Source organism: Pogona vitticeps, chromosome 5 (assembly GCF_051106095.1).
Source record: "Pogona vitticeps strain Pit_001003342236 chromosome 5, PviZW2.1, whole genome shotgun sequence".
Taxonomy (NCBI): domain Eukaryota; kingdom Metazoa; phylum Chordata; class Lepidosauria; order Squamata; family Agamidae; genus Pogona; species Pogona vitticeps.
The window spans coordinates 149,264,281-149,279,238 of record NC_135787.1 but is presented as its reverse complement, the minus strand read 5'-3'; the positions used below and the strand labels follow the sequence as shown (position 1 = coordinate 149,279,238).

The window sequence follows — 14,958 nt, the reverse complement described above, 5'->3', positions numbered from 1 at the left end:
GGCATATGTGGCAACCCCAGACCTACTGGAGTATGCCACCATGTATTTATGCTGCCACCAACCATTCCCTGGAAGGAGTCACACAGACCAGGAATGGATTTTAATAAATAAAAGAACAAGGTTTATTGAATCAACAAACAGGATAAATAAAAGAATCAGGTAAATAGGATAATGTAACGTGGCATAGCCCCAAACATACACATATAACAGATTGGTTCCCACTGAACCCTTTAAGGTAACGCACAGACCCTGAACCTATCAGTTCTGGCTACCTAAATAGAAACCTGAACCTATCAGGTATGTACTAACTGACACACATTGTACCCAGTCTGACACACAGACTCCAACTCCTCTTTCTCCACACAAGCTCCAAATATATATACAGTACAGCTCCTCCCCCCTGATGTCCCGCCTTCCACTCCCCATAGGATGGAACTTTCCCTCCAAACCCATGACAGACAGGTACCATCAGTGCTGTATGTGACAGCATACTTCAGTTCTGACCATCCTGCTGTATGTTCCTTACAAGGCTATAGATCATTGTGGATAATCGAAAAGGAGGGCTATCACGAATACAGACTAATAATTATTATAGCAGCCCATGGCAGGAGATATAGCCAAAGCAAGGAGAATTATCATTTCTTCTACCAAAATAGAATGCACTGCTCTGACTCCCTCTTCTTCCATCCACTAGCTAGTACTCTGACTTCGGTTTTAATGAACAGCTTTTCCTAGTTCTTAAGCTCTATATTTAATCTTCAGCTTTTCTGGTGTAAAATCCACCATGTTTCTGGGTGTTTCTGCTACCAGACAAACAAGAGCCTTGTGCTTTGCTATAGGACAATGGAAGATCCACCGAGTGACTGCCTTCATTTGATCTTTTGATATGGAGAAAGCTAACATACTGAATTCACTGAGGTGAAGTCATACTACCAACACATTTCAAATTGATTCTGCAAACTTAGAGAATCAATTTCAAATGTGCTGGTAGTATGTCTCCATTTCAGAACTTTAACTACATCCAAAGCTTCAGCATCTAACTAGCTTGATATTTGAACTTTTCTGCCCCCCCCATCTCTCCTATACCCAGCCTGAAGAAAAGTCCAGGAGAATTTGAAAGCTTGCCTGTTCATGATGCTACCCACCCCCGTCTTTTATATCTGCTCATGTTGCTCTCACCAACAACTACCCGTTCTCATGTACAGGCTTCTTAGAATTACAACAAATGGCTACTCTGATATGAACCAGTAAGATACTGCATGTCTATTTCTTCTGATTTTTATCCCTTATGCCAAGATTGGCCTTCTAAAGCATTTTAATATATAGCAAACATCTTGAAATGTGATTTTCAGGCTTATCTCAATCGCTTGTTACCACCTGCAACCTCAGCCACTTCCACCTCAATAACTCAAAGCACAAGAAAGGAATAATATAAAGAAAAGTAATACCTGGTCAAGTCAGCTGAGCCTCCACTGTCTCAGTGACTGACTGAGTAAACCTCATTTTTTCACTTTCCTGCACTATTCCAGGTAGTGCAGTAAAATATATTTTGAAATCTAAAGCAGTTTTTAAAAGTTTGTATTTAAATGTACCATTGGAAGATTCCCTTTTGTGGCTGCATTTTTAAAAGAATGGGAGAATGTTAGGGCTTCGGTATGGAACACCATGTTCAATTGTGCCAGCACACACGTAGAAAGCTTTTCCACGTTATGAAAGTGTGTGGCTATCCGGAAATACTTGCTTACACAAGTCAACTATTCACATGAACACTACAGCATCAGGGGCATATCCATAAAAGAACAAAGAAGCTACTTCCATGAGCAAGTGCACTAGAAACCAAAAAGCCCTCTCACAGAAAGAACTGATGAAATATTCTGTGCATACTCCCATGAATTATACAAGTTGATCACTCATGTGAGAAGTTTAGTCAGTGAAGATAACATGATGGATCAGCATACAAATATAAGAATCAGAACTGTGAGAAATGTCAGCAGCATACAAGATGAAGAACACAGGTCACTTAGGAAGCTACTTTATAGTAGGTCAAATTATTTGTCCATCTAGATGAGTGGCTCCCAATCTTGGGTAACCCAGGTGTTCTCGGACTGCAATTCCCGGAAGCTTTTACCACCAGCTGTGCCACCCAGGGTTTCAGATCCCAGGCAGAAACATTTTTCACAATGATTTGACTGATTCTGGAGATGACAGGGACTAAAGTTGAGACCTGCATACCAAACACTTAATATGGTTACTGCCTGTGCCACCTCGTATATACTATAATTACAGAATAAAAACATTTCATGCATGGTGTGCATCACCGTAAACACAAACAAAAACCAGAATATACAGATCTCATCTGATTTCATAAACTAAGCCAAGTCAGTTCTGGGAGAACCCATGATAATACATGGATCTTAAGGTAAATTTGGGAAAGAATTCTGCATAAAACATGGTAGACTCACTGCTAATCAGAGACAATATTATGCTGAACAATAGTTGGACTGCTTCAATATAAAGTAGCTTCTTATATTCCTCTGCCAGTGAATTATGGTCTCTTCCACCTTTGTCAGATCTATTCTCACAGAGGTGATTTCCTCTAAGACTTGCCATGGCCCAGAGAGTTTGCTTAGAGTTCCAGCTGGGACCTCTTCTGGCAGAGACTTTGGCTGAAATCCTGTTGCTGAGTAGGCAATCAATGAAACTTACGGAGGGGGTTGGTTCACCAGATCCGAACTGATTCACTGGGCCTACTCTAGTTGTGACTTACTCTGAGCAACAGGATTTCAGCCTTTGTGTCATCCCTTATTACCTGTCCACAACTGCTTTTTTGTATGTGTGCCAACCAGGAACTAGGAGAAATAGCAGTCAGTGAATGTAAGGGACTAAGACATCCTAACTGTGTAGTCACTGGATTTAAAATATAACATAAAGATGCCTTGAGAACTTTAGTTTGTAGCAAGCTCTATATATTTCAGAAATAAATAACAGTAAGTACAGACAATATAGCCTAGATGCCAATTCTGCAGTAGGCTCAATCCTCTCACTGTGCTTCTTAGCTAGTGAGAAATCTGAATTCTTTTTCTCCCGAAGGCAGTTCACTCCTGCTGGCTCTGGAATTTTCAAGTGACAGCATCCTTCTGTCAGGAGCCTGGCTGTCAGTGCCATGTGAGAATGAGCAAGTTTTCACACTTTTGTTAACCTAAATAAGCATGAGTTTAAAGCATTTTAATAGCTCATCAGAACTGAGACATTCAGGCACAATCCCAGACTTACATGTTGTCAATGCAACTCATTCCCTAGTAAATCTGTTTAGAATTATAGGCCAAAATATTTAAAGTATCATCACAAACAATCTTCTGACAGTTCTTTTTTTAAAAAAGAAAGAAAGAAAGAAAAGCAGAAGAAAATATTTTACATTTAAATAATGTGCAACAAAGTATCCCTGACTTCATTTGCCTTTTTATCCATGCAAAAGCATAATAATAATGCATTCCTATCTTTACACTGAAATACTTTAACAGGCTTAGTTCAAGTTCACAGAAGGACATGCATTGCATTCATCAGAGCAAATACAGGAGGAGCACCCTAGGGAAACGGAAAAGATGAGCCATGCAGATTTATCAGTGTAAATCTGTCAATCTGTCTGTGAAACCTGCAAAACAAATTTAGTACCTTCCGAAATAAAATGGTTCCTGTGTTAATATCTACATCCTTTGTGAAGCAAAAATTCAGTCTGATGCAAATTAAACTGGATCTCTGGGTATTGTTGTTGTTACATGTATTGATATACCACATCCCACAATTCACAAGTGTTGTACTCTACCTAAAAATTATTAAAATTACATTAAATTAAAACATGTTGAAATGCAAAGATTAAAATAAAAACATTAAAACGTTTCAAAATGTAGATGCATTTCAAAACTAGGCAGCATAACAAGTCTGGTGGAAAGGCCTGAGTGAAAAGCTAGGGTTTTATCAGGTGCCTAAAGCATAACCATATTAAGTATGGTAATTGGAGCTAAAGAATGCTCCAACTACCATACAATTGCACTCATTTCACACGCTAGCAAGGTTATGCTCAAAATCCTACAAGGTAGGCTTCAGCAGTATGTGGACCGAGAACTCTCAGAAGTACAAGATGGATTGCGAAGGGGCAGAGGAACTAGAGACCAAATTGCTAACATGCGCTGGATTATGGAGAAAGCCAAAGAGTTCCAGAAAAACATCTACTTCTGCTTCATTGACTACGCAAAAGCCTTTGATTGTGTGGACCACAGCAAACTATGGCAAATCCATAAAGAAATGGGAATGCCTGATCACCTTATCTATCTCCTGAGAAACCTATACATGGGACAGGAAGCAACAGTTAGAACTGCATATGAAACAAATGATTGGTTCAAAACTGGGAAAAGAATACGATAAAGCTGTATATTTAACTTATATGCAGAATACATCATGCAAAAGGCTGGACTGGAGGAACCCCAAACTGGAATTAAGATTGGCAGAAGAAATATCAATAACCTCCAATAAGCAGATGATACCACTCTGATGGCAGAAAGTGAGGAGGGATTAAGGAACCTTGTAATGAGGGTGAAAGAGGAGAGTGCAAAAAACGGTCTGAAGCTCAACATCAAAAAAACTACGATCATGGCCACTGGTCCCATCACCTCCTGTCAAATAGAAGGCAAAGATATGGAGCCAGTGACAGATTTTACTTTCTTGGGCTCCATGATCACTGCAGATGGTGACAGCAGCCATGAAATTAAAAGACACCTGCTTCTTAGGAGGAAAGCGATGACAAACCTCGGCAGCATCTTAAAAAACAGAGACATCACCTTGCCAACAAAAGTACACGTAGTCAAGGCTATGGTTTTTCCTGTAGTGTTGTATGGAAGTGAGAGCTGGACCATAAAGAAAGCTGACTGCCGAAGAATTGATGCTTTTGAATTGTGGTGCTGGAGGAGGTTCTTGAGAGTCCCCTGGACTGCAAGGAGGGAAATCAAGCCTGAGTGCTCACTGGAAGGACAGATCCTGAAGCTGAGACTCCAATACTTTGGCCATCTCATGAGAAGACTCCCTGGAAAAGATGGTGTTAGGAAAGTGTGAAGGCAGGAGGAGAAGGGGATGACAGAGGACGATATGGTTGGACAGTGTCATTGAAGCTACCAACATGAATTTGACCCAACTCCAGGTTGCAGTGGAAGACCGGAGGGCCTGGCGTGCTCTGGTCCATGGGGTCACGAAGAGTCCGACACGACTAAATGACTAAACAACAACAAAAGCATGACAAAACTGCCACCTCCTGAATACTAGGTGGAAGGGAATTATAAAAGATGGAGGTACCATGGAGAAGGCCTGCGCTGCTGCAAGGTGTCAATCTGCAGGTCACAAAGCAGCCAAGGGCAGCTATATTTTTCAACAAAAAAAGTACAAATGAAAACATACCTTGACTACAAAGTAAGAATACACTAAAGATTATCATTCACTTTTGATGATATTATTCACGTGCACTAACAGTTAGTACATCTCCCTCAGAAGCAATACATTTTGGCTCTAGGCATGTATTTGAACCTTCCAGGGGACTTTGATAATGCCTTCAAGAATATGGAGAAGTCTTCTTACTGAGCAGTTGGTTCTTAATTCTTCTGAAAGCCACTGCTATCATCCGAATATCCTACTTAAAATGTGCATTCAACCACCAATGAGAGTTCAACATCTACCATGATGGAACTTTCTCTACTCTTCTTTCCTGTAGCCCTCAATGCTGCAAAGCAGGCTTTGGAAGTGCACAAAAGCTGCTGTAAGAAGTGGGATTATCCCTTCTCAATTCCACAGAAGTTGTTCTACTAGCAGACGTCTGATTGAATCCTGGCTTACCTCTCCATCTTCACTGGCAGTCTTGCATTCTGCTAGCTTGGTTGGCACCTAGCTCTGATGGTCATTGCAGAATTTTATGAAGCTACTGGCACCTTTCTATTCTAATCTCGAGAAGAAGTTTGTCAACATCTCTCACCAAAATTTGATATACAGTGGTGTTCAGATGGTTCACAATTACTTTCCGCTACTATTGGGACCAACTTTTTGCAGGGATTCTACACTCAATTAAAAAAACCTGGAAAGCAGCAATCAAGCAAACAGATTAGGTTCCTCATTTTCCCCTCTCCTTTAAATGGTTTTAATGCAGGGATTTTATTTTAGCATTTAACCCAGAAATTATCAAAAAGAGACTCTTTAATATATTTCAGCATGGAAAAGAAGCATTCTAAGTCTACCTTGTAAACCATTACACATGTGAACTAAGATATTCTCTGAAATTACTGAAAGGCTGAAACAGCTGTGTGGCTTTCAAATAACTGAGAACAGTGAAGATTTATTTGTCCTCTACTAAGGTTTTTGACAGTTTTCCTTCTCATGCCGTCACTCTTTCTGCTAGAGACAATTTAAAAGTTCAAGTAAAATCACAGTATTTCCACTCCAGCTGAGCCCCTGCTTTGTGTACATCCTTCCCTATACAAACAAACACATATCCCCCTGCATTATAACAAGGCCACACTTTGATACACATACTGTATACTGTAACAGCATCTCCAATTTAGCCTTACTGCTGGTTGCTCCTAAGGTTGAAAGGGAGAATACAGTAGCACCCAATTACCAAGATAAAGTCTTAGTCACTGCATCTAATCATAAACCAGGCAGTAAAATTCTATACAGAAGTACTTAGTGAAACTTATATCCAAGCAAACTTGCTTAAGCCTGTGCTACATGCCAAATCTGGGGCTCATAGATCTTCCCCTCCCAGAACTATTCTAGGAAAGATCCAGAAACATCATAGACTGGTCTGCAATATCTCTGTTTTGGCCTGCCAACATGTCTTGCTACCTAAATCTCTTTCCCATGCTTATCAGGGGCAAGCTAGGCCTTGAAGAGAGCTGCAGTGCTGTTACCACATAAGTCTCAGCTTTCAGGTATAAGCACATGCAACAACATCTCGGGATACTGGGAACCATGGGGATGACATTTTCTCTGGTGCCCAGAAGTCCCAAACACTGTCAGAAATGTTTCCAGTGCCATCTATGGACTGAAGACTTCTATAATAAGACAGCATCCCCCTTCAGCTTGGTAGGAAAGGGAGGGTAGTTTCTTCTGAACTACAGGGTGTATAGAAGAGTGGAGGCTCTAGACTGACTTGGGACTGGCATAATTTAAAAATAGATTAACTGGAAATATTCAGCAAAACATTCTCTAAATGTTAAAGCTAGGACATTAGTTTAATTACAGGTTCTGGTCATCACATCACAATTAACATAGCAACCCACTCCCAAAAACTCTTCGCATTTCATGTGCAATGATGGAGAAAAATCTAATTTTAGGTAAATAGACTTAAGCTTCCCTGTATTCTGTCATGCATCCCTTCCAGATCTGCCACACAGAATCTCCCAATCCTCTAGAGATTTGGATGGTGAGGGGAACAGAATTCCAGTGGTTCCACTGGCAGAAAGACAGTGCCACATACAGCCCATACATCTGGATTACTTGCAAGCAGTCTAACAGATTCATTATGATCCATCCAGACCATCAAAACACTAACCAGTGCTAACCACTTCAGAAACTTCAGTATGCACACTAAATGCAAAGTTACTGGTTTGCACCTACTATAGAACTAGTAGAAAGTACTTCTGCTCATATAAAACATGGCAACCCATTTTCAGCAGGTCTCCTCCATCCTCTGCAGCTACACAGCCCTGTTTCTGAAGGTATTTCCTAAGAGTTAGGGGTCCTACATTGTTTGGCTCATGGGACAGAAGACTGCATTGAGTGGGATGAGAGACTGGGGAAAACTGGATACCCAGATTTATGAAAGTGTAGGGGCCTTCAACTAGTATAAAACCAGCATTTAATTTAATTTCTGCACTTAAAATCTAAAAGATACAATCCAAAACTTGCAATTCCTGGGTAAAGACGTAAGAGTGAATGCTGTCTTCACACTGAATTGATGCCATTGGGGAGAGACAGACAGTATCTTTCTTGACCCAGAGTCACAAAGGTGACATCTGTGTCAGATTTGCAAGCTTCTTATAGTTCGTTTCTCTGAAGGCAACAGGAGTGGGCGTAATACAACCATACTGATCAGAGATAAAGATTGAGGGAAACTACACTTGCATGTCTATGCCGTGCAGCTGTAAACCAGATTATGAACCAGGTTCAAAGTATCAGCAGAATAATAGCTTCTAAATATAGGAAGAGCAAAAGGAGTGGGGGGAATAAGACCATGAAATACAAAGCACTTTGTACTTAATATTTTTTTTTTGTAACAGCAATGGAAGATTAGAGAACTTTGATGTTTCAAAAGCTCCTTCCCACGCGTAAAAGCAAACAGTCCAATCTTTCAGGGGCGTTCATGAGACCTGATCTCCCTTATAGGAAATATTTAGGCAATCCTAGTATCAACGAAACACGACTTAATGGTCAATCTAAATAAAACTGTTTATAATCTAGAAGAGAAGGTCACACAATAAATGCATCCAATCTAATAAAAGGGAAAATAAGAGGGGAAAATTATGACACAAAAAGAACATTTTCCTTATCTCCTACATTTTTATTCATAGGTTATAGTTTACTGTGCATTCTTCTGCAGCATGTAAATAGTCATCCAGTCACATTCATCCGAATCACTCAAACGCAGGTGTTAATGGCATATTCCCATTTAGCTTATACTTTCTACATAAACACAACCACTTTTTATTTTATGTTTTGCCTCTTGATGCCTGGCAGTTTTATTGCAGTTAGAATTTTAAGGCAGTTGAAAAACAAACAGCCTATCATAAATCACCCAATCATCCAAAAATATATATATTTGGCCCTATGACGAATTCTTTTTTGTTAATAGAGAATATACTCTCAACAGTATGCCTTGTGTGCCAAGTCATTTGAAATAGGAAAATTAGGCATTTTATTCTTCATCCATAATTCACTGGACACTTGGCATAATCCTGGGCACAGTGCTGGAAAAACTTTTAAGCTTTTGTAGTCAGGTTCTCATATAACAGAAAAGAAGTAACTTTTCCAATATAAACTATTATTTCCAATGTTTCTTACCAGTCCTACTAAATTAAAACAATTGATTTATTACCTAATGTCACCTTTGTTGCCTTAACATATTTGTTACCTGCTGTTACCTTTCTAATTGAAAGGGGAATGCATCTAAAATTCATATAAGAAAATATAACACACAAAAAAACTTTACATGTCTAGATTGGATAGCTTTACAAACAACCTTTTTTATATTCTCATTTTACATCACATATTTGCAAACAAAAATAACCCTCTTGAATGAATAGCTCTAACATCAAAAACTACTGGTTGAACAGATATTTCGTAATTTCACTTGTAATAATTTGCCTTCTATGTTAGATATGTTTGCTGTTTGATGTTGCTTAAAATAACATCAGCTCATGGTGTGTTTGGCTAGCATGCACACTTCCAAATTACTGGATGGTATTAGCTACTCAATTAATTATACACCATTGAAATCATATTGTTCTTTTTTTAAAATATATTTTCCTTTACCAGTTGATAATGGGTAACTGTGGCTGGAAAAGAAATAAGATTCCAGAAAGGATCTGAAAATTCAAGAACTGAGAGACACAGCTCCCTCTAGAAGAAAAAAGAAGAAATTCCCAGTGGATGCAGCTGAAAAGAAATGGTGAAAACAACAACAAAGAATGACAGATACGCAAATGCTCAGCCGTTTCAAACCAACCATAAACTACTTAAAACTGCTATTGTCTCAGGGGTTTAGTCTCCCATGTGCAAACCAGTTTTTCTGGAGTAATCTCAATCAAGGTCAACGGAATTAATTCTAAGGTAAATGAGTTGAGAAGTAAACCACCTTTAGAACTGCAGGATATATTAGGGGTGGGGGAACAAACACAAACATAGCCTTCTTGGTCTCTGAACACTGAGCAAAGTATCAAAAATGTCATTCTTGCTCTATCGTGGCTAATTTAACACATACTCATAAGACCTATGGGTAAATGTCATGTTTATGTTATGAACCTCACAACAGACTGCAGTTTGTTTGAGTGGGCAACTTTTTTTTTGCACATTGTTTATACAAATGACCTCTCTTCAAACCCTGCTAAATCCTAAGCAAAGGGAGCATTCAGATGGTCAGCATATTAGCACTGCCTCAATCTGTTAGCTTTTCAGTGAATCCTTAAGAGTGCCATATAGACACTGTCCTCTTTTTAAAAATTCATTATGGTCACCATATTTTTGCAAGTGTTTTCTTTATGCACATGATGGGATATCTGAAGCATTTAAAATATCTATTTTACTAGTGCTTCAGATTAAAACAAGACTCTATCTACTATTGCACAGATTACTTTTGTACATTTAAAAGACCTTTCATATATTTGTCTGCATACCACATTTATTTACATAAACATATTTAAGGTGAAATACTCTACATAAATGCCGCTATTAGACTACTAGAGATAATATCCTGATCTATAAAAACTCTTACGTCATATGCTAAACATCGGGAGTGCTGAGAATTCAACTTTTATAATAACTACTAGGAATAAAATTCAGAATGTTAATTCTGACGTATTTGTCAAGCTTTTATATATCTCAGAATATTGGATGTGGTTGAGTTTGAAAATCACTGTATAAGCAACAGCCACAACTGCATAAATACATGCTTTAAATTCTATCTAAAGTATCATCAATTAAGGCTGAGCTTTCCAGAGAGGCAGCTCATAATATCTTGCACAATTCTGCAATGCACATACTGTACATCTAAAGATTTACTATTAGGACTTATTTCATGTTTATGGTCTTATGATGCTAATTAGAAAAATGGAAATTCTTCCCTCACATCACCAGGAGAGAGTCCCTTTTCTACTTCTGGAGCTCTCAAGCAATCTTTCTTACTAACTCTGTGCAAAAGTGTTACATTTGTATTTGTGCTACTTTTACAAACCATCAACATCTAGTATTGCTCATCCACTCCAAAAGTTTAACTGGCAGATGACTTAAACATGATATAATTTATATTCATGTAATGGGAAGGCAAAAAAAGAGAGCAAGTATTGGTATTCCAAATTGCAGATTAAAAACCATTTAAACCCAACTAACATGTTTGTATCAACCATTCAATAAGCACTCTTCAGCATCTTCTTAATGTGCAGAAAAATTAGGTTGGTATGAAACAGCTGCAGAGAAGCATTTCATGTTTTTGCAAGGGCAAGAGAGCCAGTTTCCTACATAATGCACTTACTCTATGTCCTGTGGCTCTTTTTCAACATTTACTCCCTTTACAAGAGCTGCACATTGTCCTGATCTTACTGAGAAATAATTTTGTCACAGAACCACTTACACAGATGCGGAGTCTCTGACTTCAGTGGAACAAGACCAGTGCAAATGAGTATCATGAGAGGCTCTCACTATATATCTAAATTTTGGAGTCATATATGTTTCAAATGTTCTCACACAGCAGAACATAGCAATGTACTGTTGCAATATATGCCTTTCCCAAAGCATTGTAACAAACCACCATAACAGCAACGTTCGGAGGAAAGGGGAGGGGGAGGAAGTCTCTTAAACATAAAACTAGGTCAGGATTAAATAACAAGGAGTCTTGTGGCACTTTAGAGACTTATTGTAATAAATATATCGTTATTTAAGGTGCCGCAAGACTTCTCATTCTTTTTGCAGCAACAAAATCTGCTCTGGAACAGGTCAGGCTTACTTATTCATAAGAGCCAAAGTATTTTTAATGACACAAAGTCTCTTGGTGGTTTTACCTCCTCTGTCATTCCAACATAACAAATGCATGCAAATCACACATGTATCTGGAGGGAATCATTCACTACCTATATGGCTCAATAATACCTCCTTATAATATCAAGTTTAAGGAATGTGAGTTAAAATATATATTTTAAGATTAATACTATGAGACATTTTGTTGATTCGACTAAATGTCCACACTTATATCTATAATCTACTTGTTACATCGGATTAGAATTAAAAATAACTCTACTGTTAACAATACTCCAGAAAGGCAGACAGAATGGGTATAAAACTAGGACAGCTGTCCAAAACATGCTTCCACAAATAAGGGTCCTGTTATGGGTTACAACACCTAAGTGTCTAAAATTACTGTATAAAATGAAAACCAGAACATCTGAAAAATAGCAAAAACACTGCTAAAATATGGCATGTGCTAAACTGCACATGGTTAGAACCACTTAAGCACAAGGATTCCTTGTCTAGTCACAGATGGATATTAAGAAAACAAAACTTGACATCTCCCATGACAATTGGAGGTTAATATCAATTTACAGATTGTGGCCAAGCACATTTCTCTGCTTGTTTAGAACTCTACTAGGAAAGCTTTCCAGTTACATTTACATAGGGACTTCTTTCTACCATTTCCATTCTAACAGAAATCACTCATGTCTGATGAACAATAGTAAAAAGCAGCTTGTACCAGTGCCGATTGAATTACAGATTGTTGAAGATCCATTCTGATGAATGTGGTTTTTAATGTATATTATTCCAATATTTTTATAAGAAAACCTTTGGAAGAAGGGGTGGAATGATAACCATTTTCATAACTTTTTGACTTCTACTTCTTTAACTTTTTGCTAACAAGGAAGATAAGTCTGAATACTGTCCATTTTTAACACATTGTTAACACTGTAACACCATATGGCTGACATGTATTACCAGCAGATGATTATAAATTTCCCCGGGGATGCAAGAGAAGTACAGAAAGAACTATGAAAGAAAAACAAAGGTCTGGTTTTATTTAGATTAGAAAGCAGAAGTCTGCTAGCTCATATTGGATAGAATAAATGGCCGGTCCATGACCATCATTATTTTTTACAATCTCAACAGCATTACTTCAGTCACGTACCACCACCAAAACCACAAGAAGAAAAATCTTGCACATCCCTGCGAACACAGTTGAGGGAACAACATCTATATCTGCATCCAGCCTAATTACTGTGAATGCAAAGGGATGCAAGTGTATACTGAGCAGGGGGTTCTGATACCTGATGTTGGAAACTGCTGATGCTGAAACTCTTTCTTCTTCTTCACCGAATAAGTATTTGTAGAAGAAATGTGAAATCAGAAGCTTGATCTCCGAAAACTCACTCTTTAAAAATACCAAACCCCCCACTCACCCACCTTTACCCCCTGTTTTTTTTTCTTGGCAAAAATAATAGAAACATGCAGGGGTGGGTGGGCAGATCCTTTCAGAAACCTATTCTATCTGTCAGTAGGAGCTTGAGGATCTGCTGGCTGTATTATAAGCAATTTCATCGCTTTGGACACTGTTAGCCCCTTCTTCTCACTGGACCGGAGTCATCCTCCACCATCCCCCTCCTCCTCCTCTTTCTCCCGCCAGCCCCTTCTGGCTCCCTCGCTCTCCCCCCCCCCCGCCTCCCTTTCCATTTCACCCCATGTCACCCACTCGCTGACTTCTCCTCCAGAAGAGAAACATGAGGTGGGTGGAGGGCTTTTCGGAGCAAGAGTGGGTGGAGATTGCCAGGCATCAACCCAACCCAGGTCTCCTCAAGTCTTGGAGGCACAAGGCAAACAGCTTCCCCAGCATCGGTGGAGAAGGACCATGTGCTCCCCTCCATGCCCTTTCAAGAAGGGACCACCTGGGTACTTCTCCGTTCGCCTTCCCTACATCCCCCCCCCCACACACCACCACCACCACCACCACCACTACCACCACAACGCCTCATGGAGCCCAAGTCGCGGCCATAAAGCATTGCAATTGCCACCGAGCCCGGCGCTACCCTACCTTACCTGGCAACCGGCGGGAGGAAAAGGCGGCCGTCTTTCAGTTTTCTCGGCGGCTGGCGGTCTCTGCCTCTCCCGGGATGGGAGATTTCAGGAACCAATAATTAAAACAAAGAAGGACCGCATGGAGGCGAGTCAGCACCCACCCACCCACCCACCCACGCGCGCATCAGCTGGTCCGAGATTCGCCCCCTTTCCCTTCCTCTTCCCCTCCCTGCTCGCCCTGAGCCGGCTTTGTGTTGGGGTTAAGTTTCAGCCACTGCTGCCTGCCTGGCTGGCTGGGAGGAAGGGGGAGGAGAGAGAGAGAGAGAGAGACACCGGGCTGCGGGCGGGCAAAGCGGGGAGGGGCCGAGTGGAGTCTAGAGCATCACCGCGCCGCAGCTTCTCCAGGAATCCCTCCACCGAGAAGCAGCCCTCTATCGCCCAGCCGTAGCCGCCCGATTGGCCGTGAGGCGGGGATTGGTGTCCCCAGCAGCCAATCAGCTCCCCGGAATCATAGGTGGGGTTTGCTTAAGCGACATTGCTTAACCATCCCGTCACTACGTTGGCTTGCCGAGCTTTTTCTCCACACACACACACACGCTCAGCTGGCCACCGCCACAGTTTCCCCGGGTCCACATAACACGCGCGCGTGCCTGCCCTGCTACAGTGGGGAAAAGGAGCTGGGGGAGGGAGTTCCCACTACGAATGACAACCAAGGACATCAAGGCAGGCGCTGGGACCGACAAAGTGGTTCTCCTGCCGTCGCCTGCCCGCCCTCCCCTTTCTCCACCCTAAGCTCTGCAATGGAAAGCCAGTCGCCCGGGTGACCTGATTCTCTCCATGACCCCCCCCTCCCTGCCTCCTTGCCTACCTCCCTTGTCGCCCTTCCCGCCGCCTCCTGGAAATCATCCTCCCACCCCGCGGAGGCATATACGCCCCAAATCTCCGGCAATTTACAGTATGGCATTTTCCTCACCATCGAAGGAGAGGCACAGAAAGACAGGATTGAGGGGGGAGCGGGGCGGGGAGCGACTCACCCAAAAAGCGATTTTTTTAAAAAGCGAAAGGAAAACCTTTGCCTACTCAAAGTGCTGCCCCCCACCCCCACCAAAGGATTGAGTCGGCTCTGGGTAACCTGCAATATTTCTTTCCAAA

The 14,958-nt window shown here is 40.8% G+C and overlaps 1 protein-coding gene across 11 annotated transcripts in view; it reads right to left on the bottom strand.

Moving 5' to 3' along the window:
- The window catches only part of SYT1 (synaptotagmin 1), a 375,109-nt gene extending 360,866 nt beyond the window's left edge, over window positions 1-14,243 (bottom strand). For 4 of the 11 annotated variants that reach the window (XM_078376946.1, XM_078376952.1, XM_073000334.2 and 1 more), the window contains exon 1: window positions 13,062-13,766. The gene's annotated coding sequence lies outside the window, so the exon portion shown is untranslated. Of the gene's footprint in view, window positions 1-13,061; window positions 13,767-13,827 lie in introns of those variants that run through there. The other 7 variants (XM_020804087.3, XM_078376948.1, XM_073000336.2 and 4 more) reach the window with 4 other exon arrangements.
- Window positions 14,244-14,958: the final 715 nt, after the last annotated feature.